Source organism: Oryctolagus cuniculus, chromosome 2 (genome assembly GCF_051225735.1).
Source record: "Oryctolagus cuniculus isolate XC-2025 breed Fujian yellow rabbit chromosome 2, ASM5122573v1, whole genome shotgun sequence".
NCBI classification, from domain to species: domain Eukaryota; kingdom Metazoa; phylum Chordata; class Mammalia; order Lagomorpha; family Leporidae; genus Oryctolagus; species Oryctolagus cuniculus.
The window spans coordinates 31435095-31462314 of record NC_142868.1 but is presented as its reverse complement, the minus strand read 5'-3'; positions in this window follow the sequence as shown (position 1 = coordinate 31462314).

Genomic DNA, 27220 nt, shown 5'->3' with positions numbered 1-27220 from the left:
TTTGGCAAAAAAACTGTGTTAGCTTTATGTGATATCAAATTTGAAAGAAAACTACAGGCATTTAATAAGTGTGCTCTTCCTTTTTTCTTATTGGCACCAAAGGTAAATTTTTTACTCCAAAACCCTTACTTTTTTTTTTTCTTCAGAGATTTATTTATTTATGTGAAAGAGTGACAGTGCGGAACAAAGGGAGATGGAGAAGGGTGGATGAGGCGAGAGAGACAGAGAGAGAGAGAGAGAACGCTTCTATTTGTGGGTTCACTCTCCAAAGCTGGGTTTGCTTCAGGCTGAAGTCAGGAGCACAGATCTCCCACGTGGGTGCAGGGGCCCAAGTACTTGGGCTATCCTCTTCTTTCCCAGGCATATCTGCAGGGTGTTTGAACAGACTACATTGTGCCTTGTGAGACTGACTTCTTTGGACTGCATCAGCCAAGTTTTTGGGATTGTGGTGATGGTGGGTGGACAGCCCTAGCAGGAAAAGCAAAGACTAGCAAAGAAAGTTGGGTTAGACTACATGTTCCCATGGTTCCTTTCCCTTTTAGCTATGATCTTGCAGTTTCTTCCTTCCACTCTCCTATGGCCACAGCTTTTGCCATGTTCTGGTAACAACTTTGCTTTTTCTTCTTTTTGCCTTGTAGACCTGAGAGAGAAATGTCAACCACACAATGCTCTTGTTAGCTCTCCTCTGCATGACTATTATTTATCACTCACCTGTAGCACTGCTGACACTGAGGTGAGCAGGCTATCCCTTTAATTCCCCCAGTTACCTATTTGAGGTGTGGCTTTGATCTTTTGTTATGACTCCAGCTGATAAACGGAGTGTTTCTGAAGTTCAGCTTCCATGAGGGGGTTTTTGGTTTTATTTATTTGTGGCAAGAAATGAATTAAGAATGTCTCCTTATTTACTTCCCCATGTAACATTTCATCCTTAAAAGTTTTGAAGAAGCCGAATCCATCACCATTTCCTCCTGTAGTTTTTGAACAAATTGATAATTACATGCAGGAAATAGATGGGGATCAAAAGATCAACTTGGTTGCTAATAAAGCTGGACAATAGAAGGCATTTGGATGGAAGACCCTAAACTATGCCTCATAAAATGTACCCCTGCTTAGTCACAGGTATCAGTGTGGGACAAAAGGTAACTCCAGGGAGCTTCCCCACAGCAGCCAGGAATAGAACACAAAGAGTATAGTAGGTGGGTTGACTACAGAGCAACAGGAAGCAAGACAACAGGTGATAGTCATGTACTGATGCGTCTACCACTCTTACTCTGTGTGGATTCAGAAAAAAAAGCCTTTGGGGAGGGAGTAGGAGTTGCCTAGTGGTTAAGATGCCACATCCCTTAGGGAGTGTCTGAGTTTGATGCCTGGCTTAGAGAGAGAGAACGTGTATGTACCCATCTGTATTCCAAGATGCTTCCAGTGGCCCCAGCTTGGGTTCAGAGCCAGGAGCAAGGCACTCACTTCAGATGGCCCATATGAATGGCACTTGCCCTTCTACTTAAGCTGTTACCTACTGTTCTCCGCCCCAATTTGCATTAGCAAGATGCTGGGGTCAAGATCTGGAGCTGGAACTCTAGTCCAGACACTCTGATATGAGATGTGGGTATCTCAAATGGCATTTTACCTGGAATCTTAACAGCCAGCTAGGCCTGCTCAGTGCTAAGGTTATTAGTAAGAATATTAATATAATGGAAAGACTTTAAGAAACATTGATATCCCATAAAATTTTTTATTTTTATTCCATCTAGCAACTTGATTTGACAAATTACCTCTGTGATCTTGGGCAAACCAAGTCACCTCTTTGGACCTGGGTTTGCTAGTCTGTTAAGCAAGAGGCTAAATAGTGGAAGATATTATTTCAAATTAAATCTATTAAGAAACCTAAGTATATAAAAGAGATTCAGCTAGGTTTATATTAGTATAAATGTAAATTCAGTATTGAACTCCAGCACATTATCTGTTTGATTAGAAAACAAACATTTTAAAACCTTGTTAGAAATGACAACTGAAGTTTGTAAGCCTTTCCTTACAATTTGTTGTAATATTATTGTTGTAGGCTAACAGTATCTAGAAAGCTCTTATTTCTTCAGATCAACACTTGCAAATGGAAGCAGTTTTTTTCATGTTTTCCTTACAATCTCATTATATTTTTAAATCGAATTAATTAAGAAGCTCGAGAAAGGAGTAGCAAGATGTTTTCTTGTTCAAGATTGAGTTACTAATAATGACTACTGACTGTTTCAATTTTCAGCCTGACTTGTTTATTTAGCATAATGTCCTCTAGTTTCATCCATGTTGTAAAAATGGTAGCATCTCATCTTTTTTTCTTAAAGCTGAATAATATACATATGTATTTGTATCTATGTTCATCTGATCATAGCCACTTTGGTTATTTTCACATGTTATCTATTATGAACAGTGCTGGAAATAATTCATTTATATGTGGACCCAAATAAGGTTGAATATATTGAAGCAGAAAGTGGAATGATAGTTTAAAAGTGACTTGGGTGGGAAATGTTGGTTAAAGGGCGTAAGCATGTAATTATAAGACTAGTAAGTTCTAAAGATCTAATGTACAACATGGTGATTATAATAATGTATTCTTAAAATTTACAAAAAGAATAGATCATAAATACTCTCATCATACAAACATTTAACTATGTGTGGTGATGGATGTTAATTAGTTTATTGAGGTACTCATATATATATCTGTATCTCAAAATATCACATTGTATACACTGGATATATCTAGTTTAGATTCATCAATTACATATCTATAAAGCTAAAAATGAACAGATTTACAGCTTGTCTACTATATTTGTTTATAGTGTTTTATGAAGAGTTTCTACAGTATAATAAGATTACATATTACACAAATAGCAAAATGGACATTAAATAAAAGGGATCTTGTGTGACCAACAAACATGTGAGAACATCCTCAATCTCACTATTATTCAGGAAGATGGTTAGCAGAATTTAAACATTTTTTTTTGACAGGCACAGTTAGAGAGAGAGAGACAGAGAGAAAGGCCCTCCTTTTCCATTGGTTCACCCTCCAAATGGCTACTACGGCCAGCACACTGCGCCGATCCAAAGCCAGGAGCCAAGTGCCTCCTCCTGGTCTCCCATGCGGGTGCAGGGCCCAAGCACTTGGGCCATCCTCCACTGCCCTCCCGGGCCGCAGCAGAGAGCTAGACTGGAAGAGGGGTAACCAGGACAGAATCCGGCACCCCAACTGGGACTAGAACCTGGGGTGCCGGCGCCGCAGGTGGAGAATTAGCCAAGTGAGCTGCAGTGCCGGCCAGAATTTAAACATTAAAACACTAAATACTATAGATTTAAAACTCTGTTTTTACATAAATTTTCTTGAGAAATGATTTGACTGAGACACTCTGGAGATATGATCAAGAATATTCATTTCATAGTTAATTGTTAACAGTTACAAATTTGAGTGACCCCAATGTTCTCAGAGGAAAGAAGGTATCTGTATAATGGAGGACTCTGGGGCCTTTAGGAGAGTGATCTAGGGTCATGCGTAGTTCATGGAAAGGTAGTACTGGAGGAAAAAAAATGTATATTTAAAATGGCAAAGTATGGGAGTGTTTACAAAAATTGTAAAACACAGAAAACAATGCTTTTCACTGTTCATGGTTTTTGGAACACAGCTGTATTTGCAGTGGTTTATTTTATCTTAATGTTTGTTTATTTTGGGCCATGGAACTGTCTTTTGCATTACTTGGTTCACTCATTTATTCTTTCTTTCAAACTTAGAAACTTCTTTTAAAAATTTAAAAAATTAGGCCTGCGCCGCGGCTCACTAGGCTAATCCTCCGCCTAGCGGCGCCGGCACACCGGGTTCTAGTCCTGGTTGGGGTGCCGGATTCTGTCCCAGTTGCCCCTCTTCCAGGCCAGCTCTCTGCTGTGGCCAGGGAGTGCAGTGGAGGATGGCCCAAGTGCTTGGGCCCTGCACCCCATGGGAGACCAGGATAAGTGCCTGGCTCCTGGCTCCTGCCATCGGATCAGCGCGGTGTGCCGGCCGAAGCGCGCCGGCCGCGGCGGCCATTGGAGGGTGAACCAACGGCAAAAGGAAGACCTTTCTCTCTGTCTCTCTCTCTCACTGTCCACTCTGCCTGTCAAAAAAAAATTTTTTTAAAAATTATATATGTGTGAACAAATTTCATGCATTTCATATATACAGATTAAGGAGCATAGTGATGCTTCCCACCCTACCTCCCTCCTGCCCACAGTCCCACCTTCCCTCCTCCTTCCTTTCTTCTGCTTTCTTTTAGTTTTTACAATGAGATCCTTTCAGTTTATTTTATAATCAAAGCTTTAAAAACAAAAACCAAAGCTAGCAAGCAATTACAGACAATATTCATAAATGTTCTCTTTAATGTCTCTACAGTGCTCCATCATACAGAAAGTGCTTCCTTTCCCTTTGAGGGAGTACAGGTTATTCAAGTTTGTAACTGTTAACAGCTGGTTCTGAAGTGAACGTTCTGGAACATGTCTCCTGGTGCCCATGTTCAATAATTTAAAGTTTATCAGTTGTGAAGAAACTGAAACTTTTACAATTGTGTTGAGAGGCAATGCCTGGGACTTGTTGCCATGTAAATAAGATGAGGAAATGTGATTTCAGAATGTACTTGTAAAAATTTTAAAAGATTAAAAAAAGGAAGGAGGAGGACGTGGGGGAGGGAGGGTAGATCATGAAGTATTATTATGCTCTTAAAACGGTAAATATAAAATACAGGAAGTTTGTTCCCCTTATATAAGTAAAACAAGCAAAAAAAAACAACAAAAAACAAAACAGAAGAAAATAAAAAGTGTATGTGTGTATAAGGAGGCACCTGGCTCCTGGCTTTGGATCGTCACAGCACGCCAGCCGCCGGCCATAGCGGCCATTTTGGGGGTGGATCAACAGAAAAGGAAGACCTTTCTCTTTCTCTCTCTCTCTCTCTCACTGTCTAACTCTGCCTGTCAAAAAAAAAAAAAAAAAAAAAAAAAAAAGGAAGTGAAACCATTACGGAACAGAGTCATGCTAACCAATGAAGTTCCAATATATGAACAGACATGCCTTATTCTGAAGTCTGCTAAAAATGTGTTAACTGGCACAATACATTAATTCATTGACAATAATTTTTGAAAATTTGCATTTTAGGGTTTAAAATGCAAGTTTTCAAGTTTATTGTTTCCAAAATCAGGACATTTCATAACTTTATACATAATGCTTTTTTTCCTGTAAAGCTCTCTTATTAAATTGTGCGTTGGCAGGGTAACCAAACACCTTAATATTAAAATGTCCTGACCTTGAAGTCTAGATTTCCTCTTTTTGAACCTGTTTCTCCTCCAATATTTCATTTCAGGGAATGGCAGCAACATTTACTTGGATGCTCAATTTGAACACTTGGAGTCATTCTTCTGTTTTCTCTTTTCAACTCACTGCACATCTAATCCAGCTATTAGCTCTCCTGGCACATTAAAACCATACTCCTGCCACATCTCTACATCTGTTCTGCTCTCACTCTTGCCCCTAGTGATTTGCAGGAGTTCTTCCTATATTCAAGTTTCTAATCCTGTATTACAAATTTCCATTTCCTTTTGTGGGTACTTCTTTTCATTTTTATGATGTCATTTGCTGAGAGAAGCTTTTAATTTCAATGTAAAAAGCTTACCAATATTTTGTTTACAATTTGTGCTTCTTAAGCATTCTTTACGAAATTCTTTTCACTAAGGTCCTACAGGTTGTAAAGTTATTTTCTTTTGTAAATTCTAAAGTTTGCTTTATTTATATTTGCTTTAATTTCACCTATTTTTCTATCTGAAGACTCCAAGTTTGTTTTAACATAGGTACAATGGTCTTACCATCAATTTGCTGTAGCCTTTTTTGTCCAGTGACCTTACAGTCATAATCTTCATATATGAAAAGTGTATACATCCCAGCATGTTTCTAGGCTTTCTGTTGTGTTTCCTCATTGCCTATATCTTGTCCTGTGCCTAGAGCACTCAGGTTTATTTGCTGTAGTTTTTGAATTTGTCCTGATGTTTAGTAGGTCAGTGATTCTCAAACTTTGCTGGATTCAAGCATCACTGGGAACTCGGCATGAGTCAATCCACTTCAAGAAACTCAAGCTTCCGTGAACTCTTCTGATGAATGTTTGAGAACCACTCTCCTAGGGAAAATGTCTCCCAACCCCCAACACACAGAGACAGGTTTTGGGCTTCATTTTATAAAATCTGTTTCTTAGATTTACATGATTTCTTTGGGACTTAGATGAAGATAATATTATATCTATGGGTGATTTTGTAAAAAAATTGCTTCTTCCTTACATGACCCATGCAAGTCAATTTCTTACCACTGCACTAGAAAAGACATAATTCATAGCTTCTGTTAACCACCATGGTATACAATTTTTTTAAAGATTTATTCATTTATTTGAAAGGCAGAATTACAGAGAGGCAGAGGCAGAGAGAGAGAGAGACAGAGACAGAGAGACAGAGAAAGGTCTTCCATCTGCTGGTTTACTCTGCAGATGGCTGCAATGGCTGGAGCTGTGCCAATCAGAAGCCAGGAGCCAGGAGTTTACTGTGGGTTTCCCACGCGGGTGCAGGGGCCCACCCCTCTGGGCCATCTTCCACTGTTTTCTCAGAATATAGCAGATAGCTGGATCAGAAATGAAACAGCCGGGACTTGAACTTGAGCCCATATGGGGTGTTGGCTTTACCTGCTACCTCGCCGCACCGCCCCTGGTATACATTTTTGTGTTAAAACTCTTATTTGATGAATAGAAGAAAAGAAAAAAAATACATGGAGAAGATGTTATGTGGGCAGGTTTGCACCAGTGTGTTGGTTATTAGAATTCTGTTGCTAAACTGATTAAGGGAAATCTAGGTCCCACATTCATCTTTTCCAGCTGTGCTAATGAACACTAAAACTTGTGCATGCTCAAAGATTATATCACAATACACTCCAATTTATCTGTAGAACTCCAGGGTGGATAGAATTCTTCAGTTACATCAGGGCAAATGTTCTATCTTTATTGATTTCTAGAAAAAAGCCAATAAGTGTATTGATAGACTTGACTTCTCAAGAAGCAACAGAACTAGTACCTAAGAGTGGAATGATTAAAAAAAAGGAAAACATCCTTACCTTGATGTCCTGCTTCCTAGAGATTAGAAAACTCATTAACTGAATAAGAGGACAAGTTTTCTTGAGCTGTATGCTGAATTTCACAGCTTCTCATATGGTGCTTGGTGATCACCCTTTGCCCCCATTTATCAGCTTTGCATTTAGTTTAGGGTGATTGTCTCACCATAGACTGTTTCCTAGAGCCCATAGGGAAGTTGGTCTGAGACAGAAGTAAATAGAGAGACACCCCTATTTCTTCTTTCTCCCTCTGTCTCTTCATCTTTTTAAGCATTTCATGCCCTGACCCAAAAGTTGAAACATATAAAATGATTTAGTAGTTTAATGTGTTTAATCTGTCATTTATGTGTTTTGAGATCACAGGCTAATGTTAAGTATGTACCTTAACAGAGAAAAATATAGAGGGGCTGTGTTGTGACACAGTGGATTAAGCTGCTGCCTGCAATAGCAGCATCCAGCACTAGAATGCTGGTTTGAGTCCCAGCTGTATCATTTGTGATCCAGCTCTCTGCTAACGCTCCTGGAAGGTGGCAGAAGATGGTCCAAGTACATGGGTCCTAGCTACCCATGTAGGAGCCCTAGGTGGAGTTCCACGCTCCTGGGTTTGGAATGGACTAACCTCAGTCATTGTGGTCATTTGGAAAGTGAGTCAGCAGAGGGAAGTTGTCTTTTTCCTCTCCCTTTTCACTTGTCTCTGCCACTCTGCTTTTCAAATAAATAAAATAAATCTTAAAAAAGAAAAAAATATAGAGTGATAATTATAGCATCAGCTGTTTTGGAAAGTTGTTGCAAGTGGTGAGTTAGTGAATACATATAAAGTGTTGGCGTTGGGAAATGATTTTCAAACTGTTCTTCATTGACCATTTAGTATAATCTCTACACAGTGGGTAGCAACCATCCTAAAGATATACAAGTGGAAAAGAAAATATCCAAGTACATTATATTAGTGGGAGTATGGACTGGGTGATAAAACTTTTGCCTTAGTTTCCTCAAATACATACATACATGCATTCCAGGAAACTATGAAAAACATATTTCTTATTATGGGTTGAGGTACATGACATTGGATAAACATTAGAATAGGGCAATCAATAAATAGTAACATTTATTTTCCTTATTTTATCTTTCACCATTCATGCATACTGAAATTTGGTTATAAAAAGTATAGCGAATCATTGAAATTAATGAAGGAGCAGCCTTCAACCTTAAAAAAATGCACGCTGTTCTGTCTTACACAGAGGCTTGGTTCTGATGACCGTTAAATAAAATACTTTACATCTTCCCCAATATATTCTACCTACATCATTGTATGCAAACTGGTGTAAGGATGGAGGTGGTGACAGCTGATTCCTATCTTTCATCTAACACTCATTGTTGCTTGTAGGGTGGATGGAAGCATAGTGTTCTATGCCTTGTATTTTCTAATTAAGATTATTTTATTTTTCATTCTTCCCTTTAGCTGAAAGCACATACTTACATTTCAGTAGCTGAGTGCATTATGTGATAATGTTCTACATTACCACAATAGCTTACAAGAAAAGATGGAGACAAGTAATGCTCCCTGGTAATGGGAACTGAATTGTCTCCTGGGCACTGTTACTAGTAGTCTCAGAGGTGTATCTTTTCTGACCACATGAAATGAAGCTAGAAATTAACAACATAAGAAACTCTAGAAAATATACAACATGTGGAGACTGAATAACATACTGCTGAATGAACAGTGGATCATAGAAGAAATTAAAAAAATTCCTAGAAATGAATGAAGATGACAGCATAACATCAAAATCTAGGGTGCAGAGCAAAAGCAGTGTTAAGGACACAGTTGAGAGCAATTATTGATTACATCAAAAATATAAAGGCATCAAATAAATGCAAACAAAATTACAAATCTGGCCTTTTCGTGGGTTTTGTCTCCATCTTCTAGAGGATTGTTAGCTGATTATTATTTTTTCCCCAAAATTGTGCTTAAAAAACACCACTTCCATTAGTTTCTTGGGTCTGCCTTTCTTGGAGCCCTTCTCCAGCCTGCTTTAGCCACAGGAGGAGGTTTCTGACTTAATAAATCTTGCTTTTCTGTCTGCAAAAAATAAAAAAAAATGGAATTAAAAACACAAGTAAATGATCTAACTGCATATCAAGTATCTAGGCAAACAAGAACAAATCCCAAATAAGTAGGAGGAAAAAATAATAGAGAAGAAATAAACAAGATTTAGTTAAAAACATATAAAATATCAGTGAAATAAAGAACTAGTTTGTTGAAAAAATAACCAAATTGACAAACCATTGGTTCAACTAACCAAAAAAAGGTAGATGACCCAAATCAATATAATCAGAGATGAAAAAGGAGATGTTACAATGGGTAGCACAAAAATTAAAAGAATCATCAGGTATTGCTGATGATGACTATATGTCAACAAATTGGAAAATATGGAAGAAATGCACAGATTTCTGGACACATACATTCTACCAAAGTTGAATCATAAAGATAGAAAACCTAAATAGACCAATAACTCCATACTCTCTTTAGGACACTTCTTTGTTATTTTTATAAAGAGAACAGATTTCATGTATTTCATATATATAGTTTTAAGTACATAATGCTATTTCCCACCATCTTTTGTCCCTCCTTCCTTCTTTTCTTTAATTTCTGCAATAACATACTTTCTCTTTTTTCTTTTTATAAAGAGAACAGATTTCATATATACAATTTTAAGCACATAATGAAACTTTCCACCTTCTTTTTCCTTCCTTCCTCCCTTTTTTTCCTTCTAATTTTTGCAATAACATACTTTCAGTTTACTTTATAATCACAGACTTAATCCTCCACTAAATAAGGAATTCAGCAAGTACAAAGTAGAAATACCACTGTACCACAGGAGGATAGAAAAAAGCTATAAAAATGATCAAATCTGAAGATTTCAATTTCACTCATATGCATTACCCCTGCCCCCTTTTTTCATAAAGTTACAAATGATTTAAATCACGCTGATTTAAAAATTGTGGAAACTTTTGACATTTTTAAAATCCAAAATTAATAGGACATTGTGAATACTTTTTTGTGAGTGCTTTACAATGGTCTCACAATGAGCAAGGATATTTTATGCATATAATGTATGTTGACTATTTTCTGAGATTTCAAGCCTAAGAATCACAGATCAGCACTTCTTGATGTTCTTGGGATATTATTCACCTCTAAATTCTGTCACAGTGCTGCTATCAATCAGTGTCATTGAAGGGAATTTACACGTAGTATAAATACATTGTGGATAATATTCTCAATGCAGCAGAAGGCATCTGGATGACAGTGAATGAAAATGACAACCTTGATGGTTCCAGGTAGATCACAATTGTAGGCCGGAGATCTGTTGTTCTGGACTATGTGGAATTTGTCTTTCAGAAATTTTTGGACTACAAAGGAAATCATTAGAGAAATGGGAGCAAGCTTCTCAGGAAGGAGGTGTGCAGTCTAAATGACAGTGTCCACGGAGAAACAGCAAACTGTCTTCCACATTCAGGGAAGTCTATTTAGGATGAATTTGAGAGGGAATTATCCTTGGTTCTTAGTGATTCTTATAGTCACTTGGTGGCCACCTTTCTTTTTTGAAGCCACACAAACAAGTAGGGTAAAAGTGTCTCTCAAAAATAAAATTACATTTTAGGAAATTTAAAATTTTAAACACAATAGAATGGATGCAACTGGAGGCCATTATGGTTAGTGAAATAAGCCAGTCCCAAGAAGACAGATATCATATGCTTTCCCTGATTTGGGATAACTAATATACAGAATATAAAATTTAAAAAAGTAATGCATATCAGTCAAATTGACTTTTCAGCTCTGATTATTTTTTATAACTCTTATCTGTACTCTTGAGCAACAGTGGTTTTTCTACTTATTATTTGTTGAATTCTTTATTTAGTGAAGGGTTCAGCTTGTGATTATAAAGAAAGTTGAAAGCATGTCATTGTAAAAATTAAAGAAAAATGGCAAGAAGAAGGTGGGAGGATGCGAGTGAGAGAGGGAAGGAAAAGGGGTAGGAAGTATCTTAAATCTATATATAGGAAATACCATAAAATTTGTTCCCTTTATATATTTTATAAGTTTATTGCGCATACAAAAGAACAGTTAATTAGCTGGGAAGCCTTGAATAGAAAATGGTAATATCTCATTTGACCACAATTGTAGTAAATTTTGACTTTTTTATGATTGCTATTATACATGAATACTTGTTTAAAGACAAGAAGAGTTGCTTGAGCTGATTTGTCAATGGCTGATTGGTTTAATTTTATATTTTCATGTATTTTTTTATGATCAGAGCTAGTGTTTCACGGAAATCAATATAATTCAAGATTTGACAATATTGTTCTTGGTGGGTGGCCTTGGGTATATCCAAACTGTGAATTGATTTATTTTTCTTTAACAGATTGCATCCAGTTGTTTAGATAGCACCTAGCTAGTGTCACTCCAATACATTGCAGTTAGCCAATGATGAGAAAGATTTCTTGGGGCCTATCCTTCTATGTCTACTTCATTTGTGTTTCTCTTACATGCATGCATGCATGTGCGTGTGCACACACACACACACACATACACACACACCCCTGTAGACCCTCACAGAGGGTTTTGACCTTTCTCTGTATACTTAACTAAATAGGATAATGTTTAGCAGTATTTTCTCTTCTTTCCTCTAAATACAGAATGACATCCATACCAGTATTTATACCAAGTCTATTTTTAAAATTCTAATTCCGATATGCATACACACTCACACAGACACATGATTTTTATGTGAAAAAGATTATTTCATACTTACTTTTGTAATATTTTCCTCTTTGAAGATATATTTATTTGTATGAAAGGCAGAACTACAGAGAGGCAGAGGCAAAAAGAGAGGTCTTCCATCCATCTGCTGGTTCACTCCCCAGATGGCTGCAACAGCTGGAGCTGAGCCTTTGAGAAGCTAGGAGCCAGGAGATTCTTCTGGGTCTCCCACGTGGGTGCAGGGGCCCAAGGACTTGAGCCATCTTCTCCTGCTTTCCCAGGCAGCAGAGAGCTAGATTGGAAGTGGAACAGCTGGGACCTGAACCGGTGCCCATATACGATGTCAACACTTCAGGCAGCGGCTTTACACACTAAGCCACAGTGCTGGGCCCATAATATTTTCTTGACTTAAGTTTCTGTGATAGTCATTATAATCATTAAGCATTATAGTGTAATAGCCACAGCTGCCTCAGGCCCTTCCCGCCTGGTCTCCCCTAACTTGATAAATGTTGAGGGTCTCTGACTTAGAGTCTTTGCCCTTGCGCTCATGACATCATGTTAGACCCCTTTGTGTGTGTTTTGAGATTCATGTACTTTCTTCAAAGCACTTCCCTTAATGTAGTCCCTGATAATCATAGACAATTTCATTTCTTATATTTAATTCCCTGTATGCCAGTTTCTAATTGTATGTGCAAGGTTATTTTTAAAGATTCTTCTAAGCCCTTGATTGAAAGTATTTCAAGAACTTTCTAGGGACAGTGTAAGCTCAAGGCAAAATAAACCAGCGGAGTCCTTCATTCTGAGTTCTGTATTCTTATCTGGTCTAGGTCAAGAATGAGTGACAGCAACAACTTTAGCACCCCTGGGGAGAGGGACTAATTCCATTTCTGGGCCTGCCCAATTTAATCTTATCTTTTGAGACTCAGGAATAAATCTTAGAGATACCTAAAATTTGGCTTGGGAGGTGCCATGGACTCGTGGAATGGGACCGTATTTTAGAGACAGAGCCATCTAGGGCTTTTTCCTGGTACTGCCACATCCTGTGCTGAGAGAGGATTCTTTACCTCTACTTGATTTTGTTTCCTTGTCTATAAAATTTGAGTAACTGTACAGGCTCTGCAGGTATTAAATGAGACCATGAATATGTGACATTTCTTACAGAGTAGGAACTTTGCACATATCAAACCCACAATATGCCAAGCACTGTTTAAAATACTCTACAGATACCAAAATCTTATATGCAACATAGCTAAGGAGGCTGAGAACAATTAGGTAATTTATGCGATGTCACACAGAGCATCAGTTGTAGAACAGATTTGGGCAATTTAATTCCAGAGTCTGTCAACCCTTTAGAGGAACTGAGATACAAATCAGTGAACGAACAAGAGCTTAGTGAGACTTGTTTACAGTTGCAACCAGTGCAAACTCAAAACTTGGGGCCGGCATTGTGGCTCAGTTGGTTATTCCTCCGCCTGCAGCGCCGCATCCCATTTGGGTGCCGGGTTCTAGTCCCGGTTGCTCCTCTTCCAGTCCAGCTCTCTGCTGTGGCCGAGGAGGGCAGTGGAGGATGGCCCAAGTGCGTGGGCTCTTGCACCCGCATGGGAGACCAGGAGGAAACACCTGGCTCCTGGCTTTGGATCGGTGCCGTGCCGGCCATGGTGGCTATTTGGGGAGTGAACCAATGGAAGGAAGACTTTGTCTCTGATTCTCTCTCTCACTGTCTAACTCTGCCTGTCAAATAAATAAATAAACATTTTAAAAAAACTCAAAACTTATGAATTGTTGAATTTGGAGGTCTTTCAGATTTCAGACAGCTCTGAAAGGCAAAGACTACACTGAGGACTGCACAGATCCTTTATGTGGTCCTTGTGGCATGAAAAACAAATCCACTGGGACTAGCGCCCAGGCACTGTTCTTCTTTGAGGAGAGAGGCTCAGCTGAATCTATGCCAACAGACAAGAACAAACCCCCCTCTGATAAAATAAATAAATAAAAAGGGAGATTTACCACGCCAAACCTGAGTGTGTCATCTCAGACATGCCCTTCACCCTAGAGCACTGAACAGAGCTCCCTGGCCACACCCACCACATGCCTCTAGGCATTCCTTGAAAGCAGACACTCCACTAATCCACACAGAATTAGTCCAAAGATAGAATCTGCCACAGTGAAAAAACAAAGAAACCAACAAGTATCTCCACCAATGCTGAATAACAAAAGCACCAACTCAAGAAAAAGAATAAGGAAGATAACATGACACCCCCAAAAGAACACAATGCTTTATTGTGAAGATCATGAGATTGAAGAAATGCCAGAAATGGAATTCAAAAATTGATAATAGGATTACTTTAAAGGAATCAGAAGCAAATGCACGACTAATGAAATCCATACATGACATGAAAGGAAATTTCTCCCACGAAATTGAGATGTTAAAGAAAAATAAAATGAAATCTTGGAAATGAAGAATTCAGTAGAGCAAATAAAAAAATGCAGCGGAGGGGCTGGCGCTGTGGCGCAGTGGGTTAAAACCCTGACCTGAAGTGCTGGCATCCCATATGGGCACCGGTTCTAGTCCTGGCTGCTCCTCTTCCAATTCAGCTCTCTGCTTTGGCCTGGGAGAGCAATGGAAGATGGCCTAGGTCCTTGGGCCCCTGCACCCACGTGGGAGACCCAGAAGAAGCTCCTGGCTTCTGGCTTCAGATCAGCACAGCTCTGGCCATTGTGGCCATCTAGGGAGTGAACCAACGGATGGAAGACCTCTCTCTCTCTCTTTTTCTCTCTGTCTCTCCTCTCTCTGTAACTCTGACTTTCAAATAAATAAAATAAATCTTTAAAAAGAAAATGCAGTGGAAAGCCTTAACAACAGAATCTGTTAAAGCAGAAGAAAGAATATCTGACTTAGAAGACAAAGCACAGGAAATTAATACAGTCAGACCAAACACAAGAAGAAGAAATTAGAAAAGTAAAAAACATTGTTGGTAATCTACAAGAAACCAACAAACAACCCAACATATGGGTTCTAGGAGTTCCTGAAGGCATGGAAAAAGAGAAAGCATTAGAAGGCATTTTTAGTGATATAATACAAAAAATTTCCCCAGTTTGGAGAAATGGACATCCATGTACAGGAAACACATAGAATTCCTAATAGACATGGCTAGAAAAGATCATCACCACAACACGTTGTAATCAAACTCTCCACAGTAAAACATAATGAAAAGATTCTAAAATGTGCCTGAGACAAATGCCAGATAACTTTCAAAGGATCTCCAATTAGACTCACAGCAGACATCTCATGAGAAACCCTACCCACCAGGAGAGAATGGCGAGATACATTCTAAGTCTTAAGAGAAAAGAACTGTTAACCCAGAATACTGTACCCTGCAGAGCTCTCATTTATGAATGAAGGTGAAATAAAGACCTTCCATGACAAACAGAAATTGAAAGAATTTGTCACCACTCATCCAGCCCTGTAAAAGATGCTTAAAGCTATGTTGCACAAAGAAACAGAGAAACATGGTCATTACTACAACAGAAGGTAAAGGAAGGAAATCTCTCAGTAAAAGTACAAAGGGAATCCAAAGTAAAAAGAATATTTTTGGAAAAATGGCAGGGCACATTTTGTACTTATCAATAGTCATTTTGAATGTAAATGGCTTCAACTCTCCAGTTCAAAGACAAGACTAGCTGAATGAATTAAAAAAGAAAACCCATCTATTTGTTGCCGACATGAAACTCATTTCACCAACAAAGATGCATGCAGGCTGAAAGTGAAAGGATGGAAAAAGATATTCCATGCTAACAGAAACAAAAAAAGAGCTGGTATAGCCATTGTAATATCAGATAAAATAGACTTTAACACAAAAACTGTTAAAAGAGACAAAGAAGGGCACTATGTAATGATTAAGGAATCAATTCAACAGGAAGATGTAACTATTAAAACATATATGGACCTAATTACATGGCACCTGGCTATTTAAAAGAAATGTTAATGGATCTAAAGGGAAACATAGATTCAAATACAGTAGTAATGGGAGATTTCAATACTCCACTTTCAGCAATGGACAGATCAACCAGGCAGAAAATCAGCAAGGGTATAGCAGAGTTTATCGATAGACCAAAAGGACTTAACTGCTATCTATAGACCTTTACATCCTACAGTTGCAGAAAACACATTATTTTCAGCAGTGCATGGAACTTTCCCTAGGATTGACCATGTGATAGGCCATAAAGCAAGTCTCAGCAAATTCAAAAAAAATTGAAATCATGCATTTTCTTAGACTACAGTGGAATGAAGTTGGAAATCAGCAGGTAAGGAATCTCTAAAACATATGCAAACACATAGAGACTGAACAACATGCTCTTGAATGAACAGTGGGTCATAGAAGAAATCAAAAGAAAGATAAAAAATTTCTGGAAACAAATGAAGATGACAATACAATATATAAAAATGTATGGGATGCAGCAAAACAGTGTTAAAAGGAAAGCTTATAGCAGTTAGTTCCCACATGAAGAAAATGGAAAGGCACCAAATAATGAACTATCAATGCTTCTCAGGGATCTAGAAAAACAACAGCAAGCTAAACGCAAAACTAGTAGAGAAAAGAATTAATTGAAATCAGAGAAGAAATCAACAAAATTTAAACAAAAAATAGAAAAGATCAGCAAAATGAAGAGCTGGTTTTTTGAAAAAAATAAACAAATTGATACACCATTTTCCCAACTAACCAACAAAAGGAGAGAGAAGACCCCAATCAATAAAATTAGAGATGAAAAAAGAAATGTAACAACAGACACCATAGAAATGAAAAGAATCCTCAGAAATTACTACAAAGAGCTGTATGCCACCAAACTGGGAAATCTAGCAGAAATGGATAGATTCCTGGACACATGCCTCCTTCCTAAATTGAGCCATGAAGACATAGAAAACCTAAACAGACCCATTACAAAGACCAAAAAAGAATCAGTAATAAAGATCCTCCCGACAAAGAAAAGTCCAGAAGCAGATGGGTTCACTGCTGAATTCTACAACACATTTAAAGAACTAACTCAATTTCTTCTCAAGTTATTGAAAACAATTCAAAGGGAGGGAATCTTCCCAAATTCTTTCTTTGAAGCTAGCATCACTTTAATTCCTAAACCCAGAAAGACAAAACAGAGAAAGAGAACTACAGACAAATTTCCCTAGTGAACATAGACATAGAAGTCCTCAACAAAATTCTGGCCAATTGAATCAAAAAACACATCAGAAAAATCACTCACCCAGACCAACTGGGATTTATCCCAGGTATGCAGGGATGGTTCAGCATTCCCACATCAGTCAATGTGATAGGTCACATTAACAAACTGAATAAAAAAAAAAAAAACATTATCTCAATAGATGCAGAGAAAGCCTTTGATAAAACACAACATGATGAAAACTCTAAGCAAATTGGGTGTAGAAGGAACATTCCCCAACACAATCAATGCAGTTTATGAGAAACCCACGGCCAGTGTCCCATTGAATGGGGAAAAGTGTAAAGCATTGCCACTAAGATCTGGAACCAGACAGGATACCCACTCTCACCATTGCTATTCAATGTAGTACTGAAAGTTTTAGCCAGAGCTATTAGACAAGAAAAATAAATCAAAGGGTTACAAATCAGGAAAGAGGAAATCAAACTACTCTATCTGAAGATGACATAATTCTATATTTAGGATATCCAGAAGACTCCACTTAAGAGACTATTGGAACTCGTAGAAGAATTTGTAAAGAAACAGGCTATAAAATGAATACGCCCAAATCAACAGCCTTTGTATCCACAGACAATGTTATGGATGAAAAATAACTTCTAAGATCAATCCCATTCACAATAGTTATAAAAAAATCAAATGCCTTGGAATGAATTTAACCAAGGAAGTCAAAGATATCTATGATGAGAATTAAAAAAAATTAAAGAAACAGAAGATACAAAAAATGGAAAAAAATTTAAAATCTTTCATAATTATGGATTGGAAGGATCAATATCTTCAAAATGTCCATTCTTCTGAAAGCAATTTAAAGATTCAATGAGATACCAATCAAAATACCAAAGATGTTCTTCTCAGATCTAGAAAAAATGATGCTGAATTCATAGGTAAACACAGGAGACTTTGAATAGCTAAAACAGCAAAACAACAAAACACAAAGCTGGAGGCATCACAATACCAGATTTCAGGACATACTACAAGCTGTTATAATCAGAACATAGCCTGGTAGTGTGGATAGACAAAACAGATAGATAGACCAGTGGAACAGAATAGAACTCCCAGAAATCAATCAAAGCATGTATATTTGACCAAGGTGGTAAAACCAATCCCTGGAGCAAGGACAGTCTCTGAAGCATATGGTGTTGGGACAACTGGCTTTCTATATGCAGAAGTATGAAGCAGGACCCCACCTTACACCTTACATAAAAATCCATTCAAAATGGATTAAAGACTTAAATCTACAACCTGATACCATCAAATTATTAGAGAACTTCGGAGAAATCTTGCAAGACATTGGCACAATGAGTTCTTGAAAAAAACTCCAGATACACAGGCAATCAAAGCCAAAATTAATAAAATAGATTACATCAAATTAAGGAGCTTCTGCACTGCAAAAGAAACACTCAGGAAAGTGAAGAGGCAACTGATAGAATGGGAGAACTTATTTGCAAACAGTGCAAATGATAAAGGATTAATAACCAGAATGTATGAAGAGATCAAGAAATTCCACAACAACAAAAGATACAACTGACTTAAGGAATTGATGAAGGACTTAAAGAGCTATTTTTCAAAAGAGGAAATCCAAATAACCAATGGACACATGAAAAATTGCTCAGGATCACTATCCATCAGGGAAATGCAAATCAAAACCACAATGGGGTTTAACCTCACCACAGTTAGAAAGACATTCATACAGAAATCAACAAACAACAAATGCTGGCCCAGATGTGGGGTGAAAAGGTACCCTAATTCATGCTTGGTGGAAATGTAAACTGGTAAAACCACTATAAAAGACAGTAAGGAGATACCTCAAAAATCTGAATATAGACCTCCCATATGACCCAGCCAACCCACTCCTGGAATTTACCCAAGGAAAATGAAATCGGCCAATGAAAGAGTTATGTACACACCCAAGTTTATTGCAGCTCAATTCCCAATAGCTAAGATATGGAATCAACCTTAATGCCCATCAGCTGAAGGGCAGGTAAAGATATTATGAGATATGTACAATGTGGAATGCTACACAGCAGTAAAAAATGAAATCCAGTGATTTGCAACAAAATGGATGAATCTGGAAAACATCATACTTAGTGAAATAAGCTAGTCCCAGAGGGGCAAATAACCATATGTTCTCCCTGATCTGTGAGAATTAATAGAGCACCCAAGAGGAAATCTATAGAAGTGAAATTGACACTTTCATAAGCAATGACTTGAGCAGCCCTTGTCTTCACTGTTAAGGAACAGTTTTTTTTTTTTTTTTCTTCTTCATACTGTTTATTGGACTCTTTTTTTTTGACAGGCAGAGTGGACAGTGACAAAGAGAGAGACAGAGAGAAAGGTCTTCCTTTTGCCATTGGTTCACCCTCCAATGGCTGCCGCGGCTGGCACACTGCGGCTGGCGCACCGCGCTGATCTGATGGCAAGAGCCAGGTACTTATCCTGGTCTCCCATGGGGTGCAGGCCCAAGCACTTGGGCCATCCTCCACTGCACTCCCAGGCCACAGCAGAGAGCTGGCCTGGAAGAGGGGCAACTGGGACAGAATCCGGCACCCCGACCGGGACTAGAACCTGGTGTGCTGGCACTGCAAGGTGGAGGATTAGCCTAGTGAGCCGTGGCGCCGGCCTGCACTTACTTCTAAGGTTACAGTTTAAAAACCTGCCATGGGACCGCAAATCCTATTAAGCTAGGTGGTCAAAAGGTGTTAAAGTGGTCCTATTAAGTATTAAAGTGATCATATAGATAGGATTAAGTGTTAAAGGGATCATGTAAATGAGATCAAGTATCTGGTAATAATAATAGAATTAAAAAGGAGAGAACATCCCACCATGGGAAGCAGTCCACACAAAATAGAATGAAAATTGCTTTAAGTAGCACTCTGACCTCAGAATCAGCCCTTAAGGAATCTTGGTCTGGCTGAAAAGCCATGACAGCATTTCAGGCATGGAAAGCCAAGACACTGTGGCAAAAAAATGTCCTATATGAAGGATGTCTGTGAGTGAGACCCCAGTGGAAAGAAGTGGCCATCAAAGAAGAATGTACTTTTCTCTCAAGGGAGGACAGAACTTCTGTTTTGCTTATGGCCTTGTCTAAATACTGATGGAGATTGTAGATTCAAAAGGCTTCCATAGCCTAGGCAGCTCATGTCAAGTGCCTTGGGTGATCAGTGACGTTGTACATGAGTGTTAATCATTAAATTAACAACAGGAGTCACTGTGTACTTACTTTCCATGCAGGCCCTCTGTCCTCAATGAGTTATATTATGAGAACTAACTGTAAAACTTGTTCTCAAGCAATTTGTGTGTGTGTGTGTGTGTGTGCAAATTGTTGAAATCTTTACTTAGTATAGAACTGTTCTGTGTATAAATGAATAATAATGTAGAATAGGACTGGGATTGGGTGAGGGAGGAGGAGGTGGGGTGGGACTGTGGGTGGGAGGGCAGGTAGGGTCGGGAGAATCACATATTCCTAAAGTTGTACTTATGAAATTTGTACTCATTAAATTAAATGTTTCTTTGGGGAAAAAAAGGCAAAGACTACAAGTTGAGGGTGAGAAGATCACATAATTTGTTTTTCATGAGTTTATTTCTAGTGCATACAGTCTTGTACATAATGGATTGTTTACTAAGGGATGCATGTAAAGCAGTGCTAAGTAAGTGTATATAGAAAGAAATAAGAGCAAAGAAATCTTTGGGAAAGGAAGAGGCAGAAGGATGAGATGACCCTGATGGTCATCTAAAGGTTGAAAATAATTCTGCCTTAATGAACAACTGTAGCTCTCAGCATGGGAACAATAGGATGTAGACTTTGAGGCTTGGCAGTGCCTGAACATACATTGGGAAAGGAATGTACCTTTATATATGGTCAAAAACTCTCTGAAGTATAGGCGACCTGAGTCAGGTCTCCTACGCCCTTCTGGCCTAAAGTTTTGGGGATGACTCAGTCTGTTTTGTCTTTTGATTTTTAATGATTTTACACATTCATGATATTTACTGTTACTTTATTTCCCAAATGGCAGCAATTTTTATAATCTAATTTTAAAATGTTTAATACAATGACTATAAGTTGTAAGACATGTGTGTGTTATGTGTGTTACTCCTGTAGGAGGTGTTATTATAGTCACTTTAAAATGAGACATAAAATGTGAGCTTATTATAAGCATTTAGTGAAAGTTACATAGAGCCATGACATTTAAAATAGCTTACTTCAGGACGATTTGAGAAGTTCTACATTTTTCTGGACTATTCTATAAATTAAGTATATTTTTCATTAAAATTAAGAGTGATTGGACATATTGATTAGGAATTTGATGAAATCCTTCTCTACTTACTACCTAGCACTAGCACTGACAGTATAAGCAAAGGCAGCATCTCCAGAGGAGGACCTAAGATGCTACTAGGGAGACCTGCATGCCATAGCAGAGCGATGGCTTCCAGTCCCGGCTTTCCTGCCTCTGTTCCAGCTCCCTTCGAACACACATCCTGGGAAGCAGAGGGTGATTACTGAAGCGTTTGGGTCCTTTCAACCAACGTGGAGAGCTCAGATGGAGTTCCAAGCTCCTGACTGGCTTGGCTGAGCACTAGCTATTGTACACATTTGGAGAGTGAACTACAGGATGGACTATCTCTTTCTGTCTTACTCTGTGATTCTATCTTTCAAATAAAGTAAAAACAAATACTTTTTTTAAATGCATCATCTTACTATATATTTTTTTCTGAGATTTACTCATAAAACAGTACAAAATAAGACATTCTACTCATAAATAATCACTGAATTTTATGATAAATTAATAATCAGAATCTCCAAAATCAGTGTTTCTAATGATTGTGCAAAGCTGTAGATCAAACCAGAATAGTATCTTTCTCTTTTTTTTTTTTTTTTTTTTTTTTTTTTTTTTTACAGGCAGAGTGGATAGTGAGAGAGAGAGACAGAGAGAAAGGTCTTCCATTTTGCTTATCCTGGTCTCCCATGGGGTGCAGGGCCCAAGCACTTGGGCCATCTTCCACTGCCTTCCTGGGCCACAGCAGAGAGCTGGCCTGGAAGAGGGGCAACTGGGACAGAATCCAGCGCCCCGACCGGGACTAGAACCTGGTGTGCCGGCGCCACTAGGTGGAGGATTAGCCTAGTGAGCCGGGGCGCCGGCCCATATCCTTATTTTTACACTCAAGAACTTAAGTCTTTGGTACATGAATGAGCTTGTGGGTATCTCAGAGAGTGATATGCATGTAATGGCTCCTTAATTTGGTGACCATGGAGCTAAGGTGGCTTTGTAAAGGGTTAGCATGACAGGGATGAACTACTTTTCCCAGAATTCCTGTATGTTTTGTGTTAGGGGCAGCCATAAGAGACGTTCAGTGGAAGATCCGGAAGGCAGAAATGCAGCAGCAGTCATTCTGGATCCTTCACACATTGTTGGCTCTCCGCTGCCCTCCACCTTTCCCTGAAACTTCCTTCATCTTCTCTAATTTCTGGGCCAGTTTGCATCTGATTTCATGAAGAAACGCACCAGCTTTTCCTACAGCTTGCCAAGGCCAGCAAAATGAGTGACAGGAAGAACTGAGATGAGTTCCAGCTGTGTGTCTGTGTTTTCACCACTCCTTATTCTCCCCTACTTTATGTCCATCTGCCCTTCCAGGATGTCTGTTCTGTCAACTTAAAGCTCAAGAAAAACATGAGAACAGTTTTACAGGGATTGCTTGAACAGTTCCCGCAATCATGTAAGTTAAGATACCATAAAATATATATGGTGTGTAATATATAACACACATATAATATGTAACTGATTCTGCTTCTCCCACTGGGACCCTATTAGTTGCATAACCCTTGAGTCCATGTCACAGCTGATCATATCTTCAGAAGCAGTATTCTGCACAACATTAATTAGAAAAAGCTAATGTATTTGAGTAATGATTTAGATGGAATTTCCCCAGGTGGGTAAAGTAAAAATATATTATGTATAAGTTATCACATGGCAGTATCTAATTTGCACTTGAATGAAGGCTGTGGTAAGAAATAAGATTTGGGCTTCTGTGGTTGGTTGAATTATGGTCCTGCAAAAGATGTATTCAAGACCTAATCTCTGCTCTCCGTGAATGTGTCTTATTTGAAAATGGAATCTTTGTTTATGTAATTAAAATACAAGTTAAGATGACGACATACTGGGTAGGGTAGGCCTAATTCCAATCATAGTTGTCCTTTAACTCATTAAGTTCCAAGTTTAAATGCCATGAACATTTTAGTAATATAATATTTATTTCAAAGTACCATAAGTAGTACATTTATTGCTCAGCTTTAAAGGTGTCCTATATGTAGGAGAATTGGACATACTGTGTTAAAAGACACGAAATAGGCATATAGATGTAAGATGGCTTCTGAAGATGGAGGCAGAGATAGGAGTTATGTTGCTACAATCACAGAACTCTAATGGCCAGACACCACCCAAACTGATGAAGCAAGAAGCATTCTTCCTTTAAATTCCAGAGGGGGAATGGACTTACTTCACCTTGATTTTTGTCATTTAGAACTGTGCTATACATTTCTGACTTTTTATGTCATGCGGTTTGTGGCAGTTAGTTTTGGGAGTGCTAGGGAGATACAATGGCATCCAAATTAATTTCCTCCATAGCTGTTTTGGTTATCATAGGTCTGACCTCCCCTATTTCCTCAAGTCCACTGCATAATGAAGCTAAAGGGGGACTTAATGATCATCCAGGAAGTCTCACTAATTGTGGTCCTTTCAAGAAGTACTTTGAATTCAGCCAAGACAGATGGTTACCCATGATTCCATACCACTCTTAAGCCATTGGTATCCATGTCCCTCATACAAGATTTCTGGATTGCTAGGTTTAGGATAATCGAGTGAATGGAAACCAAGGCAGCATCTTTAGTGCCCTGCCCAGTACTGTTTGAGTACTAGTTACAGCATTAATTCACAATGTACAACACATTAAGGACAGAGATCCTTCATGAGGAGTAAGTGCGCAGTGACTCCTGTTGTTGACTTAACAAATTGACACTCTTGTTTATGGCGTCAGTAATCACCCTAGGCTCTTGTCATGAGTTGCCAAGGCTGTGGAGGCCTTTTGAGTTCACCTACTCTGATCATATTTAGACAAGGTCATAGTCAAAGTGGAAGTTCTCTGCTCCCTTCAGAGAAAGGTACCTCCTTCTTTGATGACCCGTTCAGAAAGACTGATTTCTTATAACCAAGTTAACCCAGGTATCCACAGGGAAATGTCCTTCCTTAGGCTCCTATTCTAACACTCAGTCATGCTAGTCTGAGACTTATGTTCATCTTCTCTGTCTGGGGAAAATGTCTTTTACATTCTTTTTCAGGGCTATGGACTAAATTGTCCTCCATCACAATTCATGTATTGAAGCCCTTACCCTCAATGTGACTGTATTTGGAAACAGAGTCCCTATGGACATAATAAGGTTAAATGAGGCTGTGAGGGTTGATCCTAATTTGTGAAGACTTGTTCCTATTAGGGGAAGAGAAATCAGTACTCTTTCTGCCTTGCAAGGACACATTGAGAAGGCAGCTGGCCTAATGTGAGCCAGGATGAGGGTCTTTGCCAGGAGTAGAATCAATCAGAACTTGACCTTGGATTTCTTAGCCTCCAGAACTGTGAGAAAATAAATTTCTGTTAAACAGCTCAGTCTTTGATACTGTGCTAAGCTTACTAAAGCACTCAACTAATATCATTTATCTATTACCTGCTATATAGAAATTCACTTTGTAGGTTTGTTTCTGAATCTCCCTGACTCCGTCAGATTTTATTTTCAGTTTCTGTAGTGTGTTACAAGCTGGAGGTAGAGATAGGGGTGGCTGGAATTTGCATGGATTGGGAACAGATCTTTAGGAGAGAACACAGTAGTTCACTACTTGAGACTCCCTTCTCTTTCTCTCTCCTTCCTTCCTTTCTTCTTTTCCACCTACCCTCCTTCCATCCTTTTCTTATTTCCTTCTTTTTTTATATTAAACACCACACATATATCTCATAGTATAATCCTTTGCTACCCACGAGGCCACAAAGATGTTCCAGATTCCTGCTTTCTCAGAGTCAATCAGGAATGTTGATGTATGAACCTAGAAATATGTGGCACTGGTGTTTGGCCTGGTGATTAAGACACTGCTGGGGATGCCCACATCCCATATCAGAATGCTTGGGTTTGAGTTCTGGCTGTGTCCGAATTGTAGTTCCCTGCTAATATACATCCTGGAAGGTAGCAGGTGATAGCCCAAGTAGTTGGGAGACTGGAATCACATTCCAGACTCCCAGCTTTGGCCTGGGCCAGCTCCAGATATTGCAGGCCTTTGAGGAGTTAACCAGAGGGTGGGAGCTGTCTGTCTCTCTTTAACTCTCAAATAAATAAAAATGACCCCCTGCCCCCAAACTTGAAATGCGCTTATTACTTAACCTGCTCTACTCTCTGGGGTTCAGTGATTAGGGGGCTGGAGTGCATTCCAAACAGAGGAAAGAGCAAAGCCTAAGAAATCACAGATGCAGTAATGTCTTTTACAAAGGTTTGTTTAGGGAATGATGTGTTTTCGGGGGCGTATGAGGAAACAGTTGAGAAATGAGGTCAGAAAAGAGTGTAAGATATTTGAAGGGACTTGAATGGCATTCTTAGGAATTTGAAACTGATTGTCTCTTTTTATATTATTCTTTAAGTGTCTAAAAGTTTTATTTTTAGCAGAAGATAGAGTAGCATTCTGATTTTATAGTAAAAAGTTGTAACTGAAGTGGCTTATAAGTGCAGCCAAATCTGAATGACTCTCACCACTTGTGGATCCAAAGGTCTTCTGTGATATCCATATTTGACTGAAATAAGAGTAATGACTATGCCCTTGTAAGCATAAAAATGAACATGTGTAGTCACTAGAAATTCTAGGAAAGGAATCATCAACTGAATATACTATGAAAACACCACTTCCTAGGTTTACTGCATTCACAAACACCAGCTTGCAGCAGCTTCCAATTCACAGTAAAACAATTTCTTTGCTGTAAGCAGCAGAGTTCTTGAATTTTACTTCCAGGAAAATAATATGTCACTCTTTTTAAAAATTACCAAATATGCATAGTAACCCTAATTTTAGTAGTAGCCAAAAGCAGAGTAAAGGAGATACAGAGAAAAAGCATAACAGTAAACAAATGTTTATTTTTTTATTATAGTGCTCTAGGTCCTTCTTTACAGACCCTGTGCATGATGTGTACGCCAGCTGAACTATGGTGTCACAAAGGTAGGGATTATGCTTATGTGCTTCTTGCACCCCAAAGATAGACACAATTCTGGGCACAAAGACAGCCTCCCATTTTGCCTTGGGTGAATGACTGAAATTTACAGAAGCAAATACACATACCCCGAGCCTGACATTTGAATCCTGATTCTGGGAGATTTATAAAGGATAATGGAAAATAAATTCATGAAATTTGTCAATTTTGCTCTTGTCAACATCCTTCTTATACTTATTCTAAACCCCTCATGTTGTGATTAGGTCCAGAGCCCCTTGACCTTTGTGGAAATAGAGGGTCAGTGAGTGACCCTTTGATTGTAGCCCAGACATTGCTGTGCTGAAAATCATGAATGAATTGTCATCAGGTGTCTCCAAAACAAACAATTACTATTCTTAAAAACTACTTTGTTCCTAAACCTGGACCTGTGAGGTCCACACAGCCAGCCAGAATGTTAGGGTGACGGCGTTCTTGGAAAAGAAGTACCAGAGACAAGTTTTGGTGAACATACATGCTTTATTCATGAGCAAGCACACCTTTTAAAGGGCAGGCAGAAGGGCTGTTAACTAATTCAGGGCAACACTAATTCTATAGGATAGTACTAATATTGCTTCTCCAATCAACTTGAAGTCATGTAGCTAAGTTAGCTTTCCAGGTGGTCCTAATGGACCTGGGCCACACCCGGGAGCTGTTTACCTGATTCACAATTACGGGGCCCTTTAACAGGGACGGGGATGAGGGGTGTGGGGAATGTGCCTGGTACCACCAGATATGGTCCTTTCTGGGAGGTATGGTGTGCCACTCCCTCTCGACAGGCAGGCAGATTCCCAACCAGGTACAGGATCACCCAGATC